General features: G+C 36.4%; 1 long non-coding RNA gene across 1 annotated transcript in view; it reads left to right on the forward strand.

The window, feature by feature from the left end:
• LOC144283935 (uncharacterized) overlaps positions 1-16,687 on the forward strand; it is a 315,621-nt gene extending 298,934 nt beyond the window's left edge. The window contains exon 3 of the long non-coding RNA XR_013352426.1: positions 16,675-16,687. This is a non-coding gene — a long non-coding RNA (uncharacterized LOC144283935). The remainder of the gene's footprint in view (positions 1-16,674) is intronic.
• The last annotated feature ends 2,870 nt before the right edge of the window (positions 16,688-19,557 follow it).

Below are 19,557 nucleotides of genomic sequence, written 5' to 3' on the forward strand. Positions count from 1 at the left end.
TTGGACTCTACCCACACCTATATTAAACTGTCCCAGAAGTCAATGGAGATTATTTTTTTCCTTGTCCTTCTGTACTTTTCATGGCTTCTCTATGTATTTCATGTCTTCATGGGCTATTGAGTCCATCCAAGGAAACTTTTATTTTGATTTTATGCTCTTTTTTTTTTTTTTTTTTGCTAGAAGTTCTATTTGTTTCTTTAAGTCCTTCAGCGTATTTATTAGAGCTGTTTTAAAGTCCCTATTTGCTAATTTCAGCATCTTGGCACTTATGACAGATGAGTCTATTCTATTGACTGATTTTCTTTTTGGTTAGCAGTCTCAGGAGTATTTCCCTGGGTGTCAGAGGGTAGTGTTGGGACTTTGTGTTGTCCATTAAGAGTGCTGAAGCTTTGTTTTAGCAGGAAGCTGGATTACTTGCAAGTCAGCTGGATTGCTTGAGCCCTAGTGCTGGGATATGACTCTTCTAAAATCTCTACTGCTTGCCTTGCACCCTCAGCAAAGTTTGTCTACTATGGCTGGTTGACGTTCAGAAAATGCTGCACTTTGTCCAGCATCTGTCTCCCTGGCTTTTGCTCAATATAGAATTGCAGTTTGGAGCAGTATCTATAGCCAACCCCCTGGGCTCAAATACTACCACTTGTCATGTGCTTTCAGCCAAAGTATGTAACCTCTCTCAGTTTGTTTGCACTGTGTTCACAAAATGCCCTTGACAGGGTAGTTTATAGGCAACTGAAATTTTATTTTTCACAGATCTGGAGGCTGGGATGTCCTAGATCAAGGCACCAGTATGGTTGCATCCTGGTGAAGTCATCCTCAGAGTTGCAGGCTGGTGACTTCTCACAGTGTCCTCAGGTGGTGGCAGAGTCTCAGGAGCGTCGTGGGGTTTTATTTATAAAACCACTAATCCCTTTCATGAGATTTCTACTCTTGTGACCTAATCTTCTCACAAAGGCCCCTCTTCTTAAGCCCTAATGGTAATGCCATCACCTTGGGGGTTAGGATTTCAACAGAGGAATTTTGGGGGCATCCAACCATTCAGACCATAGCATTTTCCACACTTCAATTTCTTTATTAGTAAAAGTGGGCTCCATTTTGATACCTACATCACCAGGTTGTTATGCGAATTAAATGCGTGAAGACGTGTAAAAGCACTTAGAATATGTGTAGGGCACATTGTAAGTGCTCAGTTAGATTTGGAAACTATTATGAGAACTTTAACACACTCAAAGTAGAATATTCAAAATTATTGTGCAAGCATGCGTGTGTGTTTATATAGGGACTCATGTGTGTGTATTGTGCATATTGATTATTGAAATATCAGGCACAGAATCTGGGTTGGGGTTAGAAGGGTGTTACAAACTGCTAATTTAGGGTTGCCAGATTTAGCTAATAAAAATAAAATTTGAATTTCAGATAAATTTATTTAGTATAAATATAGATCAAATATCACATGTAATATAGTTGTAATGGAGATATTTTATATTATATCTCTATTATAATAATATATAAAATATAATTGCCTTTTACTCTAAAGTTAAGATATAACTAGGCATCATATATTTTATCTGGCATTCCTATTATCCACGAGCAGAGGAAAGATAGAAACAATCTTTTTTTTTTAAATTTTTTTTTAAAATTTATTTATGATAGTCACAGAGAGAGAGAGAGAGGCAGAGATATAGGCAGAGGGAGAAGCAGGCTCCATGCACCGGGAGCCCGACGTGGGATTCGATCCCGGGTCTCCAGGATCGCGCCCTGGGCCAAAGGCAGGCACCAAACCGCTGTGCCACCCAGGGATCCCAGAAACAATCTTAATCCTCACATCAACCTAAGCTCAGGCTTCAATAGTGGTTACATTAGCCAATATTTATTCAATGTATCTCTTTCCCTCCATTTCCTCACCTGTAAAGGGGTGCAATGATAGTGATTACCTCATCAGTGGCTGTTGTAGATTGAGATTGGAGAAATCTATACTTGGAACTGTGACTGTGTCAATCTAAGTGCCCAGGGGACATTCACTGGGATGTTGATGACTGTGATAATGATTGTTATACCAAGACAGTCTGATTGCTACTATTATTTTTTATTATTGTTTTTGATGTTTTAAAATCAGATATGGTTTCCTGTATCAAGAATCTGGCTGAGGGATCCCTGGGTGGCTCAGTGGTTTAGCGCCTGCCTTTGGCCCAGGGTGTGATCCTGGAGTCCTGGGATCGAGTCCCACGTCCGGCTCACTGCATGGAGCCTGCTTCTCCCTCTGCCTGTGTCTCTGCCTCTCTCTCTGTGTCTCTCATGAATAAATAAATAAAATCTTAAAAAAAAAAAAAGAATCTGGTTGATAATTTAGCTCGGGAGAATAACGAATAACTAATGTAGATAATTCTGTGACTTGTATTATCGAAATCCCATATGTTGCACTCCATAGTTGTTTATCGCTGTCAATTATTTAATAATATATTTCTGTGCCAAAATTATGTATTATGAACTGAGACAGAAAGGTCTATGTTTAGGAAATAGTTGCATTGCCTTCACTGCCTGCTATGTGGGAGGAATGGAATGCCCATTTTATCTGCAGGAAAAGTGCCAGGATTCTTGATAGAAGTTTTCAAATTATTTGAATAGCTTTTATTCTTAAGAATTCAAAGAGATTAAAATGAGGTTCAGCATTTGAGACTCAAGAAAACTTCACCAAGCAAAAAAAGATTCTTTTAAAATTTAATTCAGAGTCATGTATAATTGTCTAAATTTAGCTTGTAAAGTGCATAGAATAAGCTTTATAAAACCCAAAATGCTCCTTAGAAAGATGAGCTCAAAACTTTTTTTCAAAAATAACAGAAGAAAGATTGATAAAGATTTTTTTAAGATTATTGTTATGCCTTTTTGTTGTTGATTCTGTGGCCTAGTCTAAGAAATCTCCTCAAAAAAGGACTTTTTTTTTTTTTTTTAAAGGACTATTTACACGGAAGTCATCTTTACTGTGAAGAACTAAACCACTCTGGTATTTTTGTTTTGAAACCACAAAGGCTGTTTTCAAGCAAAGGCAAAAAAAAAAAAAAACAAAAAAACAAAAAACAAAAAACAAACGAAACCAAAAAAAAAACCCCACAAAAAAACAATTTTTACAAAGTATTTTTATTAACAAAAGAAAGAGCTTGCAACTGAGAGTGACACAGTGTTGCCTCTGTTTCCTGGGTGTGGCATTATCGACCTAGGGAACCGCATAGCACCTCAAATAAAATAAAACAACTGTCGATGGTTGTTTATGTTGAAAACAGAGCCAGAGAAAAGGAAATGGAGATTTTTTGGTTTTTAAGTTTGCCTTTATCCATAGGGAATATGTAGGTTCCTGGAGGACAGGAGTGTGACAGGAGTTAACTCTTCATTTCAAAATATTGTTTGGCTCCAGTTACTCCAAGAGAGGCACAAGACCATGATATATACCTGAGAGCATATTCCTTCTTACCATTCTTTGATATCTCCATTATACTTCTCACTCTGTGTGAGGAGCATTTATCAAAGCATTTATCACATTCTTCTTTATTATGGTTTATACACGTCTTTCTTATTACGATAGAAGCAAAAGATGTTTAGTACTATAATTTTGTTTATTTTAACATTGATTGCATTAACTAGTATGGTGGTTTATACACGCCCAAGGCTCTGTACACAGGTTTTTTGAGAATAAATGGGTGATGGTAACTGAAAGGAAAGAGAAAACCCACCTCACTGTGTTTATTCCCTGAATACCTCCGTACCCAAGATGTATGGGTTTCGACCCCACACCAAGCAATTCTGACGCTGGGTACTTAGAGTTACCATCAGATCATAGAGGTTATGGGTTCAGTCCTGTAAGATTGCCTCCTCCCAGATGCCAATCATGAGTCGTATATGTGCCCCACTCAATTAGTATGTTCTTGAAGAATTCTACAAATGCAAAACAGTATTAATTTTATTTGTATTTTAATAATTAAATTCATCTTTGTATGACAGAGTCCTACCAATGGGGATATGCCTTTCAGAAAATAATGATAGAGCCATGGCCTCTTAGAAAAGCACCCATACTGCTGAAGTGATTCTGAAGTATGAGCTAATGAGGTTTCATTATGGGATTTAGTTTTCAAAATATTTTGATTGAGATAGGTGATTTTAAGAGTATAAAGATGATTATTTTTTTTTTTAAGATTTCATTTATTTATTCATGAGAGACATACAGAGAGAGGGGCAGAGACATAGGCAGAGGGGGAAGCAGGCTCCCTGCAGGGAGCCCGATGTGGGACTCGATACCAGGACTCCAGGATCATGCCCTGAGCCAAAGGCAGATGCTCAACTACTGAGCCACCCAGGTGCCCCAAGCTGATTTTTCTTATTTATAAAAGTATCATAAATACAGACAAAAATCACTTGTGTTCTAAAATCTAAGCCTGATGTTGGGTTCCATGTCATATAAGTTCCATGTCATCTTTAATTTTTCATTGGTATTTCTGGGAAGATGTTTGCTTTTAAAATTGGGTTTATTTCTTTTACTGAATCACAACCTTGAAACTATTGAGAGTTAAAGTATGTTAGTTTATGCTACATAAGCTTTCGCCTTCCAGCATGGGGGAGCTTCATCCATGACTTCCTTATGCATTACCACTCATTGAAGGAAGTGCTCCTGGGAAATATTGCAGGAATTTGCAATGAAATATATTCTCAGACAACCTCATCCATGCACATTAATGAAGGATGTAGCCTATTAATAAGGGAATGTTTCCCTTAGAGCGCCATTGTTTTAATTTTGAAAGTTTGCTGTTAAATAGAAATTCCTATTATTAATCAGAGTTCTTTGGTCAAATTGCACTATAAAAATGCATGTATTAAAATGTGGTGAATCAGAATTAAACATGCTTGTTCATATTCTAACTCTTGCATGTGGTAATCTAAACAGAAAAAAAAAAAAGCAAACTGACACTTTTACGGCTGCCTTCCTTGGTGCCTTTTTAGTTCCTTACGCTGCCTACCTCGAGCCCACCAGACCCACTACAGCTCCCAGTAAACATCTTCCTTCTGAAATGACGCCCAAATATTCTTCTCTTTTGTCCCAAGTTCTTCTGGATGAATTTTTTATTTAAATTTTTATTTTGAAAAAAAAAATTATTTTGGGGAGTGAAGGAGGTCATAGTAGAAGTGGGGGAGTAATGTTCCAGTCTCTTAAACTTGTAATCCTTGTTATGAAATCATCCATCCAAGGCAATAGTTGACAAACAGACTACAGAGAAAAAAGCTGGATAATTTTCCCACGTTGGGGTTTATGTCACTAGAGCAATACTTCTCCAATACATGTATTTTTTTTAGAATAGCATTTTCAAAACTGTGATATTTCACTCCATTTATTCCATCCTTCTTGTCCCAAGTCACTGTTGTATGAATGAGGAGGTTTAAGTCAATAAAGGGAATATTGCAAACTTCTCTGCGACATGCGAGTCTTCCAAGCCTTCAGGATTCAGGAAGGAAGAATTTGCTCACTTCAGGACACTCATAAGGCACAGTGTGAACTTGTGAAAAAGTAAGAAACTGCTCTGTTTTCCGAATCTGTCTTCTCTCCAGCAATGACTGTAGTTTCATATCCTTGAAAACTAAGGACTTAGCACGTAGTGAGAGCAGAGTTCCGGTGGAAGGTGCAGCCCACGTGCCTTGTCTGTTTCGTCTGTGCTCAGCTGTACAGTCGTCCAGTGACCCCTGGACATTTCTCGATAAGCAGAATCAAGCTCTCAAAGCCAGGTTCTTTGGTCCCATAGGCAGTTTCAGAAGAGAATCTCTAGAACCCTTGTGTTGGTCTCCACATTTTGTCTTTTATGCAGCCCATCAGTAAAAAACATTTTCCCCATATATCTGCCATAAGTGTACACTTACAAATCTTATGCATGCTTCACTGCACTTATATAATATGTAGATGATAAAAAATATTTTTACAATAGAAATTAGAGAAACACAAGATAAAATAAATAATATTTTAAATAATGTCTCATTAGCAACATAGATGCCTATTTGGTTTTCCTGAAATACTACTGTAACTAATAATCTTTTTATTGCAAGTCACTTTTGACTAAATAAACTCCCACGAAAGGGGCTAAGGCAGTGATTTGAAGGTCTGATTTTTAAATATAGTTTATTCTATTATATGATTATTAAATTAAAAATACTACTTCAATTGTCATTTCTCTGTAAACCACAGTATTTTGAATTATCAGTCTTGAGGTTCTCATAAACTCAAAAATTCTGCTAAATGGAAAATACTATTTTTTGAAGTCTAACTTACATAATTTTAATGTGAATCTTAGAAGTAACTTTATCTAAAGCACATGCTTGATTTATAAGAGTATTGTTAATTCTAATATATTCATATTATAAAATGATATTTCAGGTTAAATATTTTCATAAATACTGTTTTTGTGCCTTGATTCATAGTAATTTTTCTTGGACAAATATGTAAGATAAAATTTGTCAAATAAATTGATTCTTTGGGATGTTTTTACCAAATTTAGGTACCATGTAGTTGGAGGTTATCTCAATTTTATTTTATTTTTTACTCTCAAACAGAGTTTAAAATTATCCACTGAAAAATAGGAGCTCAATTAAAAGATTCTTCCCACGGGCACCTGGGTGGCTCAGTTGGTTGGGCTCTTGATTTCAGCTCAGGTCATGATCTTGGGGTCATGTGATCAAGCCCTGTGTCAGGCTCTGTGCTGAGCATAGAGCTCCCTGGGGATTCTCTCTCTCTCCTTTGCCCCTCTCCCTCTCATTCTGTCTCTCTCAAATAAATAACGTGCCAAAAAAATAAAAAATAAAATCTTTAAAAAAGAGATTCTTTCCTCAAATCAAGCTATTCCTAAGATAGAATTTAAAAATTAAATCTTAAAAGTCCATTTGATTTCTAGTTGTTTAATTTATTATATGGCTCTTGTCTATTTTTCTCTTTTTCAGTTTACTCTCAGTAATTGCAATTGACCCTAAGCTTCAAAAGCCAACATTTTTGACACTGCATGTATTGACTACTTTGAAAAGACATCCAAAATTAGAGATATACATTCAAAACAGAGATTTGTTTACAAATGCATACAGATATACATACATACAGATAAATTTTGACAACTACAACTGTATTTTGATTAGTAAAATATTGAAACTAGAAACTAGTATGAATTATAATTCATGTCAACCAATTTCAACTACATTTATTAGGAACACTGTTTTTATTCTACAGCTGTGCTCCAACAAAATTTGTATTCATATTATCATGGTAAAAGCAAATAATTTTTTTGTCAGTGATGAACTTTTAAACCACATTTACAGTAGTATTTACCATAATATCATGTGTTTCAGTTTAACAGAATGAATTTCTAAAAGCTTTGTTACCTGGGTGATGGGCACTGAGGGCACAATTGATGGGATGAGCACTGGGTGTTATACTATATGTTGGCAAATTGAACTCAAATAAAAAATATACAAAAAAAGCTTTGTTTCAAATGTACAAATTGGATTTTAAAATTCAAATCATTCTGGGAATTAAATTTAACTGGTTTTCATTTATGCTTCTATTTGGAGTATTTTTTGACACAGGACCATTTAACTATGAAGTTCCTTTGCTAAATAGAAGCTGCATGTTAATAGCTCTACCTGTGTGCACAAGAAAATTTGGAATAAAGTAATTTGTAGAACTAATCTAGAAGTCAGACATTTGATGTAAGTGCAGGCATACTTTAGAGTGAGATGGAAACACCCCTTCTGCAGCTTCACATCTTAAATCATTGTGTTCAGGTACAGGCTTTTTAACATAATTGCTAACTTTTAAAAAGATATTCTTTCTCAGGAGATTTATGTTTTCTCATTTTCACAGGATTGGATATATCCCCATGACTCTTGGTTGACAAACCTTTTGATAACTTACACATTCATCTTCAACTTCTTTGAGAAATGCAAATTTGGTACTTAGATATTTTCATTAAACAAGAACTTTAGAGCTTATCAATGGCAAGATGCTTCACTGCAAAATGAAGCTTTGCCAAAATAAATTATATAATACACTGAACCCATTATTGCCCATATTCCTCACTGATCCTTCTGACCAGTGGCCTGACAGCTCTGTTCTTCCCCATCTTTAGCAAGGGCCACAGCACATCTGGCTGGTACAGTAGATGTCAAAGTGGTTCCTGCATCTGATTCTCCTCCCACTGCTGCTGTTAAATGTGCTTCATATAATCTTTGAATCACACTAGATGCTGTCTTTGTAAGGAGGATTTGGTAATACTTTACTTGGAGGGGATCAGCAGTAGAGACAGGTAATTACCAGTCTTCTGCAGATCTAACTGTATGTAAAAATGAGAGCTCTGTTTGCTGCACACACATTTCTCCCATGTTACTAGAGATGGGTATGCCAGAGGCAGGAAGTAGAAATTAGAGGGCTACCAAACCCATCTTGGCTGTATGAATACAATTATTAATAATGACACTTCATCTTAAAAGGAAAAATCCAGGACAAACACTTAAGTAGGACCACTCCAGGTCGACCTAGATGACTCCAGGCAATTGGGAAATTACCACCCTGTTTAGCCCTCATGTTTGTCTTATCAGGGTGAGCATGGAATAGTGGAGGGAAGGAGAGAAGTGTTGAAAGTACCTTTCTTGGAACCTCCCCTATTCCCAGCAGACCTCTGCTCACGTTCCATCTGCTTCTGAAGCAGATGTGTCTTACTCTGCCAGGTGTCTTGTGACCAGAAGAACTTGGACTCTTCATGTTCTTCCTAATACACATTTCCATTGGGGTAAAATGTCCTTCTAAAGAAAGAATATTTTCAAGTTATTGTTCTTTCCAGTTCTGTGATGTATGTATTATTTACACTACTAAGTATCAATAACTAGTAAGATTGTGTTTAGCAATGTGTGTAAAATCTGTTTAACTTAGGTATTACTAGAGATTCCACATTTTTTCCTCAGAAAAATATTCATAAATCAGTGGTGATAGGGGTAGACAAAGTATCTGTGAACTCAGGTTATTATATAGAAAATAACAAGTGTGGATTGCATTGTAATTCACCATTACAGAGATAAAGATGAGCTAAAAGGTTTACCAGTGAGGGGTATCTGGGTAGCTCAGTTGAGCACCTGCCTCTAGGTTTTGGCTCAGGTTGTGATCTTCATTGGTCCTGAGATCCAACCCCACATCAGGCTCCAGGCTCAGTGGAGAGTCTGCTTAAAGATTCTCTCCCTCTGCCTCTCCCCCTAGTCACACTCGGTCTCTCTCAAATAAATAAATACATCTATTAAAAAAAGAGATGTACTAATGAAATCATAAGACCATGTACTTTGGTGGACATTTCCATTTGTAGCTACTAATGCAGTTTAAGAAATGAAGAAAACATAGTGAAAGAAAGTTGAAAGAAATTTTTGTAGTCAATTAGATTTTGTGTTAGGTCAATTTAAAATTACTAGTAATTACAGATTTTGCTTGAGGATTTATAAGAATCATATCATGTCAATACTATTGTAAATTCCAAATGAACTAATCCTTATCTGAACTCAAACTGGATTCCAGTAGAAATGAAATCAACTGAGCTAGTTTCAGCTATATAGAGATGTTAAAATTGAGCTCCAATTCCATTTCATTATGCTATTATGGAAACATTTTGATTTCTCCAGTATTAAATATCTTCCTTGTGGTGTGGACTTCAGAGCAGAGGTAAAGCCGGATGCCTTTGGGGCTCTTTCAAGTTTTGCTAAAATATCCAGGGATAAAGTAACCCTGGCTAATATCTAAGAATCTTTGAGGGCTCTGAGATTATTATGGAGATAGACCAATGTCTGGCCAGAGAATCCAGACATAATCTTTTAGCATAAAGATTCAGTGGACGTGGTAGACTGACAGCAGGCACTCAAGAAGACCACTGTGGAACACACAGCACACTTGGGTGGCATTGCTAGAAATTCCCCAAATACTGCTGTCAGCCGAGGAAGAAAACCAACATTAATCGTCTCCAATATATTTCACTTAACATTTAACTCATGCAGTTTTCACATAAACCCTGAACAGTGTGTACTAGTAGCTCTGTTTTACAGTTCATGTATTTCACCACACATTATAGGATTCATACACATGGTGAGGGAGTGGGATTTGAATTCCGTTCTCTCAGCCTTCAGGGTGTGTTCAGTTAGAACACAAATGGGATCTTCCACTGTTTATGTCAGAAGTACGTTTTGTCCTCATTTTACTTCTGGTCCCCCAGCTAATTGAGGGTGAGAAATCAAACTCTGGAGAGTAGTCAGTGTGGATAGAGGTGCTGTACCAGCTCTGTAGGGCCTATACGATTTGAGTTGTCATTTTTGCTGGCTACTTTGGGAAATATGCTATGCTCCAATAAGTAAATGCAAAGAGTCCACTCCAACAAAAAACCTCCCCCCAAACAAAAAATAAGTAAGAAACGCAGTGCAGCAAAAAGGGACAGGTCATGGTCAGATTTTGAATACTTTCTGTAATGTAAAATCCATCTCATTCTCTTCTTCCATAGAACAATGGATTTCCAAAGGGTGTTAAACTCACTGCATACACATAATTAGGGCACACTCTATTTTCTTAGGAGTTCCTTGTTGTTTTAGCTATTTTACATTATTTACCAGGTAATGGAATATTTAATCATCTTATAGATCTTTTTTTTTCTTTTTTTTTTTCCACTGGGACCCATGGTCCTTGACTTTTTGGTAGGATGGGGCATGGACTTCTTTGGGGAATCTGATTAAAATATTGAAATTCTATCTACATATAAACAAAATTTTGTTTTCAACTTTAGGCTGTTCATAGGTTTTGTAGGGCATCTGTGAACCAGTGGAAATCAGGTTAAAGTCTCTATCACAATGCCTGCCTAATTAACCAAGTGAATTTATAATCTGTTTGGGCATTCCTTCTTCTTCCTCCTCCTCCTCTCCCACCTCCCCCACTTCTTCCTCCTTCTCCTTGGTTAAGGAAAGAAGTTAGTCATGGTTATGTATTATAAATGTTCTTTTTAAAGAATAGTTTTAATTTAACTCTGTTTATTGATATAAAGTTAGCTTAGTCTGAATGAAATCTGTGCCTGCATATCTTTCTTGGATGATTTGCAGTTTGTGTTTAATCTGAAGATTTTTTCCTAATATGTAGTTTTGCTACCTCATTGCAGTTGCAAAGTCATTTCTTTATCTTTTACAACCCTTGCTTTAGCACTATCACAGAATCATTTTCACATAAACCAGCTAGCAAGTTTCAACTAGGAAGGAAACACTCATGTCAGAATTACTAGTAACTGCCAGTCTGTCCCTGCCCTAGGTTACTATCTTTTCCCAAGATTTTAATGTGGCCCCTGGAAGACCAGTTTTATGGTCAGGATATTTATGGATAGTGGTGCTTTTTGATATAGTATCTATGAAATATTTTTGGCATTTTGTGATAAACTATTAAAGCTGCTTTGTTGTAGAATTATAACAAATAATATTATAATGCCAGGCAACTTAATATTATATTTGAATTAAGAATGAATTATTGGGGATCCCTGGGTGGCGCAGCGGTTTGGTGCCTACCTTTGGCCCAGGGCGCGATCCTGGAGACCCAGGATCAAATCCCACGTCGGGGTCCCATTGCATGGAGCCTGCTTCTCCCTCTGCCTGTGTCTCTGCCTCTCTCTCTCTCTCTCTCTCTCTGTGTGACTATCATAAATAAATAAAAATTATAAAAAAAAGAATGAATTATTGTAAGGAACTATATAAGAGAAGATTGTTTGACAGGACAATCATGAGACATACTTAATAAATTGATTCATCCTGCATCTGTTTTATTCAAATAACATGTTTTGAAGCTCATCATTACAATAGCTGTGCCCAAGAACCTCATAGCAAAAAGCAGAAATCTTTAGAAAACACCTTTGCTCAACCTTCCATAGCTTGATTCTTTGCCTTTGGAACTAAGGTCTTTTGTAAAATTTTTCTGCTGTGCATTTTAGCAATAACCAATGCCCAATGCTAATGCTCTGAAGTTCTTTATTTTTTATATAATCTGATAGAACATTTTTTCCCAGGGTTCATAATTGATAGATGTTGTACCTATATTTGTGACATTTTAATTTTTTCTCTTGATGTCTCCACACACCTTTTTTCAATTTTTTTTTCAGTTTCATTGAGGTGTGTAACTGACAAAATTATACAATAATGAAAGTGCACCTTGTGGTGATTTGATTTACATATACATTGTGAAAGGATCCCTCCCATCTAGCTGATTAGCGTATCTATCACCTCACACATTTAATCATATGCATATACTATGAGTATAGGGCAGGATCTGTCCCGTTTAAAGGTGACACTTGATGCTGAAAAGAAAAAACCTACAACCAAGAATACCTGGCAAGGTGATCATTCAGATTTGAAGGAGAGAAAAAGATCTTCCCAGCCAAACAAAACTTAAAGAAATTTATCACCATTCAACCAACCTTACAAGAAATATTAAGGGAATTTTTTTAAATAAAGATTTTATTTACTTGACAGAGAGAGAGAGAATGTGTGCACAAGCAGAGGGAGCAGCAAGCAGCGGGAGTGGGAGAAGCAAGCTCCCCACCAAGCAAGGAGTCCAATGTGGGGCTCAGTCCCAGGACCCCAGGATCATGACCTGAGCTGAAGACAAATGCTTAACTGAATGAGCCACCCAGACACCCCTGGGGACTTCTTTAAGTGAAAAAGAAACAGCCATAATTAGACATAAGAAAAATATGAATAAGAAGATATAAAATATGACAACATGTATCTGAACCCTGGAGATGGGAGTTAAAGAGAAGGGGATAGATTTTCTTTTTTCTTTAGAATGTGTTTGAACTTAAATGACCACCAAATTAATATGGAGTGCTGTTTACTTACGATGTTATAAATGAACCTCATGGTAACCACAAAACCAAAACCTGTAATAGATACACAAAAAACAAAGAGAAAGAAAGCCAAACAAAACACTATAGATGCTCACTGATCACAAAGAGCAAAAGAAGAAATTAAGAAAGAAGAACTACAAAAACAAACCAAAAACAAATTTTAAACATGGCAATAAGTACATCCCTATCAATAATTACTTTAAATGTAAATGGCCTAAATACATCAGTAAAAAGGCATAGAGTAATGGAATGGACAAAAAAATAAGACTCATCTGTATGCTGCTTACAAGAGCCTTATGTCAGACCTAAAGATGCATACAAACTAAAGGTGAAGTGATAGAAAAACATTCAGCCAAAAGAAAAAAGTTCCTGAGGTAGCAATATTTATATCAGACAAAATAGACTTTAAAACAAGGACTGTAGCAAAAGACAAAGAGCATTAAATAATAAGAAAGGGATAAATCCAACAAGAGGATTAAACAATTGTATCTCTACACCCAACACTGGAGCACCTAAATACATAAAGCAGATATTAACCAACATAAAGAGACAAATTGATTATACTACAATAATAATAGGAGACTTTAGCACTCCACTTACATCGGTGGATAGATCATCCAGACAGAAAATCAATAAGGAAACAATGTCTTTGAATGACACAATATAGACCAGATGGACATAACAGGTATATACAGAATAATCCATCCAAACACACAATACACATTCTTTTCAAGTGCACTTGGAACATTCTCCATAATAGATCACATATTAGGCCATAAAACAAGTCTCAATAAATTTAAGAAGATTAAGATCATATCAGGCATGTTTTCCAACCACAAAGCTATAAAATGAGAAATACATCAAAAGAAAAAAAAAAAAAAACCTGGGAAAAAAACCCCGCAGATACATGGAGACTAAACAACACAATACTAAACAACCAATGGGTCAATGAAGCAACCAAAGAAGAAATAAAAAAAATACATGAAGTGAAAATGAAAACATAATGGTCTAAAATGTCTTGAATGCAGCAAAAGCAGTTTTAAGAGGGAAGTACATAGCAATACAGGCCTACCTCAAAAAGCAAGAAAAAAACAACTAACCTTATGCCTAAAGGAACTAGAAAAAACAAAACAAAAAAAAAAACAAGATGAGTAGAAGAAATAATAAGGAGCAGAGCAGAAATAAATAATGTAGAGAGTAAAAAGCAACAGAAAAAAATCAATGAAACTAAGAGCAAGTTCTTTGAAAAGATAAACAAAATTGATAAAATTTTTAGCCAAACTAAAAAAAAGAAAAAGGACCCAAATAAATAAGATCAGAAATGAGAAAGAAGTAACGACAGACACCACAGAAATACAAATGATTATAAGAGAATATTATGAAAAATTATATGCCAACAAAGTAGACAACCTAGAAAATTTGGGTAAATTCTTAGAAACATAAAATCTTCCAAAATTGAAGCAGGAAGAAAGAGAAAGTCTGAACAGACTGACTATAAGTAACAAAATTGAATTGGTAATCAAAATACTACCAAAAAGGGGATCCCTGGGTGGCTCAGCAGTTTGGCGCCTGTCTTTGGGCGCAATCCTGGAGTCCCGGGATCGAGTCCCACATCAGGCTTCAGGCATGGAGCCTGCTTCTCCCTCTGCCTGTTTCTCTGCCTCTCTCTCTCTCTCTCTCTATCATAAATAAATAAATCTTTGAAAAAAAATATTACCAAAAAATAAAACATGTCATTTACAAGTGCACCAAAAAGAATACAATCCTTAAGAATAAACTTAACCGATGAGGTGAAGGACCTGTTCTCTGAAAGCTATAAAACACTGATGAAAGAAATTGAAGGTGACACAAACAAATGGAAAGACATTCCATGCTGATGGATTGGAAGAACTAATATTGTCAAAATGTCTGTATTACTCAAAGCAATTTACAAATTCAGTGCAATCCCAATCAAAATGCCAACAACATTTTTTTTTTTTTGCAAACTAGAACATATAATACTAAAATTTGTATAAAACCACAGAAGACCCTAAATAGCCGCAGAAAACCTGAGAAAGAAGAACAAAGCTGGAGGTATCACAATTCCAGATTTCAAAATATATTACAAAGCTATAGTAATCAAAATAGTAGGGTGCCGGCACAAAAATAGACACAGGGTTCAATAGAACAGGATAGAGACTCCAGAAATAAATCCACATGTATATGCTCAATCTATGACAGAAGGAGGGAAGAATAAACAATGGGGAAAATACAGTCTTTTCAACAAATAGTGCTGGGAAAACTCGATAGCTGCATGTAGAAGAATAAAACCGGACTACTTATTAACACCATATGCAAAAATAAACTCAAAATGGATCAAAACTCTAAATGTGAGACCTGACACTATAAAAATCCTAGAAGAGAACAGAGGCAGTAATTGCTATGACATTGGCCATAGCAACATTTTTCTAGATATGTGTCCTAAGGCAAGGGAAATGAGCAAAAATAAAGTATCAAATAAAATACTTCTTCACAGCGAAGGAAACAATCAACAGAACAAAAGACAGTTTACTGAAATGGTAGAAGATATTTGCAATTGATATATTCAGTAGGGGCTTAATATCCAAAACATATAAAGAACTTATAAAACTGAACACCAAAAAACCCAAATAATCTGATTAAAAATGGGCAGAGGACCTAAATAGACAGTTTCCAAAGAAAACATACACATGGCCAAAAGACACAGGAAAAAAATGCTCAGTGTCACTTATCATCAGAGAAATGCAAATCAGAGCCACCTCTCACACCTGTTAGAATGGCTAAAATCAAGAAAACAAGAAACGACAAGTATTGGTGAGGATATGGAGAAAAAGGAGCCCCTGTGCACAGTTGGTGGGAATGTAATTGGTACAGCCACTGTGGAAAACAGTATGGAGGTTCATCGAAAAAATAAAAATAGAAATATCACATTACCTAATAACCCCACTATTGGATATTGATCCAGGGAACACAAAAACACTAACACAGAAAGATACAAGCACCCTTATGTGTATTGCGGCATTATTTCCAATAGCCAAGACACGGAAGCAAGATACGTGCTTATCAATAGACAAATAGATAAGGAAAATGTATATATACACTATGGGATATGATGCAGCCATAAAAAGGATGAGATTGTGCCATTTGAGACGACATAGACTGACCCCGAGGGTATTATGCAAAGTGCAATATGTCACACTGAAAAAAACAAATATCATATGATTTGACTTATAAATGGATCTTTAAAAACGAATAAGCAAACAAAATGTGAAATCAGAACTATAAATACAGAGAACAAACTGATGGTTGCCGTGGGGGGAGAGGGTGGAGGGTTGGGTAAAATGGATGAAGAGGCGAGGGAGATACAGGCTGCCAGTATGGGATGAATAAGTGGTGGGCATAAAAGGCAAGCACAAGGAATACGGTCAGCGATGCTGTAATAGCGATGTGATGGGGCAGATGGTAGCTGGACTAGTGGTAAACATAGCATAATGGATTAAACTTGTCAAGTCAACAAGGGTACACCTGAATGTAATGTTGTCGTGTGTCAGCTATACCCAAATTAAAAAAAAAAAAAAGTAATAAACACTTTACTTTAAATAAGAGCTCCTTATGACCAAAGGTGGCCAAATGTGAGAAGACAGAAAGAAGAATCTGTGAGAGCAGGACTCGTGCTTCACTGTTGCTTCACTGTTGTATCCTTCCTGGGGGTCTAGACAGAACAGATCTCAGACTGAGGGAGTGTGCTCCTCCCATGGACAGCACTCCATCATCTGAACACATGCGGAAATTTCTGGAACTCTACAGCCATCCATTGGAGGGACTGTGGGGTAACAGTAAGGTTTCATATTGAGCTGGATTCCTGCTCAGCTAAACCTAACAGCCCATCATCCGTAACCTGGTCACCGACACACCCAGCTGCACCGTGGGCTGGTCTTTCACTAGGGCGCTCAATCCAAAGTGGGAGTTCTCTTGACTTGAGAGACAAGGACAGTGTGTGTTTGGCAGACACTTAGCCATCTTGGATTCGTCTGTTGACTGTGTGTCTTTTTATTGAAGATGAAAACTTTCACCTAATTCTTCCTTGCTCACGTTTCCTACTAGTAAAGTCTTAGGCAAACTTCACTGATGCTTCTAATCGAGGGTGAGTTTTGCTGTGGAGTGAAAAAAAGATGTGCCATGTTTGAGTTGGAAGTGTCTGGATGGAAGTCACTTGTATTATAAGCTCCTTCTGCTCATTTGTCTTTTTTGGGGTTTGTGGAGCTTACTCTATTTCAAAGGCAAGATCCTGGATTTCAGGAGATTTAAGGTGGAGGGAGGCCCCCGTAGACATCACACCTAACTTTCGTGATTGAATTTTTAGAAATTCCTCAGCAGAAGGTCATTACATTTAATTAGACTGCCAGAACCCATTCTCATATGACGGATGACTAAAAAGGTTGAACTTTTATTTTTTAAATAAATGATGGACGATAGTCCTTAGCAGATATTTTAATTAACTATATGGGTTTTTAAGATGTCCTGAAAGTATACCCCATCCTTTCCTAACTATTAAAAGGTAATATCTCCATCTTCCCCAGCTTTAGATCAGTTTGTTAGTGTACTCAATTTTATTTCAAAATATGAGTCTATAAAATCAGCAAATACGGAAAAGGTCTTTGTCTTTATTACTCAAAGGTATTTTATGAAATAACAAGACACATACTAAAAACTCAAGTAGGGGATCCCTGGGTGGCGCAGCGGTTTAGTGCCTGCCTTTGGCCCAGGGCGTGATCCTGGAGACCTGGGATCGAATCCCACATCAGGCTCCCGGTGCATGGAGCCTGCTTCTCTCTCTGCCTGTGTCTCTGCCTCTCTGCCTCTCTCTCTCTCTCTCTCTCTCTCTGTGTGACTATCATAAATAAATAAAGATTTAAAAATAAAATAAAATAAAAAAATAAAAACTCAAGTAAAAGTGAACAAAGGTTATGAACAGACAACTCAGAGAAGAATGAGGCTTCAGGTGAAAATCATTCTCATTGATATTCCAAAACAAACAAGATACAACAATAATGTGCTGTAGCTTAACACGTTGTTAATAATTTTTAAAGTATACATTTCTGTGCATTTCAGATATTGCTCTATAAACATTTTTTTGAAAAGAATTAAGAAACGTGGTACGCAACTTAATCAGTAAACTCCCGGAAGCCAAGTTAAGACTCTTTCAATCAAAACTCTGAGGTTGAGGAAATGTTGCCTGTACTTAACTCTTGCTAAGCTTTGTTCCCCTATGTAAATGGTAAAAAAGTCATTTAAGACATTTTCTAGAATGTGTTTGTCTAATATCAGCTTTTTTTTTTTTTTTTTTTTTTTCAAGACCGGAGTTGTGTCTGTAGACCTTGGTATATACTGTTAGTTCAGAAGATATCTCAACATTCATGCATTCTTTATTGAATATTGAACTCCTTTTCCCTATTTAAAGGTTTTTTTTCTTTTTTTTTTTCCTGAAGCTTCTTTCCAGCAGCTTCTTCAACAGCTGCTGCTCCTTTTCATTACCTCTTCATTATAAAGTTTCTCTTTTTCTTTCATCCTGCTATCTCTGTTCAGTGTCAGGGTTTTAAATTATGTATGTAAAATATGCCATCATGTAACTCCTCATTGTGAGAATATAATATATTAGAAGGGGAATTATGATAATTTACTTTTTTATCTGATGGGATTTGTGACTTAAAGGAATTTTTTCAGTTAATGTTTAAAATGAGGTAATGGTTTTAAGTTTCATTACATACAGAACCAGGAGAAAAATGACCCAATTATTTAAAAATTGTAACAATAGTATATAACTCCTTACAGTTGCCCACTTATAAGGACACTTAGCTTTGTTGTCTTTCTATGTTGTGTTATTTAGAAAGCTTTCCTCTCTTTGGGTTGAGATTTCTTGAACTATTTGAATTATTTTTCCATTGCCTTTTTTCCCTGTGTTTTTGTACTGACTCATTCCTCCCACATGCTAGATCTCACAGTTTTTCACACGTTCATCTGGAATTATTTTATGATCCTTCCCCTCTCCCCCATTTTATAAATTTTGTATCAAGGAGGATGAATGAAAAAAGAATCATTTGTTAGGTGGATTTTTAGTAGCTACCCACACTGTGATAATGTAGTATCTGGACAGGTAAAAACTAGTCTTTTTCTAACCTCTTTGTTCTTAGAGAATTATAGGCTATTTTTCTTTGGTCAGAATTCTTTGCCATCTCAAGCCCCTATATTCATTGTTTTTGCTTATTTATAGCTGATATTTCATTTCCTACAATATTCATTCGACCTCTTGCAGGGCCCTGCAATGCAGGTAAGGGGCAGAACTAAAGGGACACAGTGGTTCTTTTAGCTAAGGTTAAAGTGGAGGAGGGCATTTTAAACTTTAGGACCCCAAGAGATAAATATGATTGTGTAGAGGGCAGGCTTTATTTTATTTATTTATTTTTTTAAAGATTTTATTTATTTATTCATGAGAGACACAGGCCGAGGGAGAAGCAGGCTCCACACAAGGAGCCCAATGTGGGACTTGACCCCGGTACTCCAGGATCACGCCCTGGGCCGAAGGCAGGGGCTAAACCGCTGAGCCACCCAGGGATCCTGAGGGCAG

The sequence above is a fragment of the Canis aureus genome, chromosome 15, assembly GCF_053574225.1.
Source record: "Canis aureus isolate CA01 chromosome 15, VMU_Caureus_v.1.0, whole genome shotgun sequence".
Classification (NCBI taxonomy): domain Eukaryota; kingdom Metazoa; phylum Chordata; class Mammalia; order Carnivora; family Canidae; genus Canis; species Canis aureus.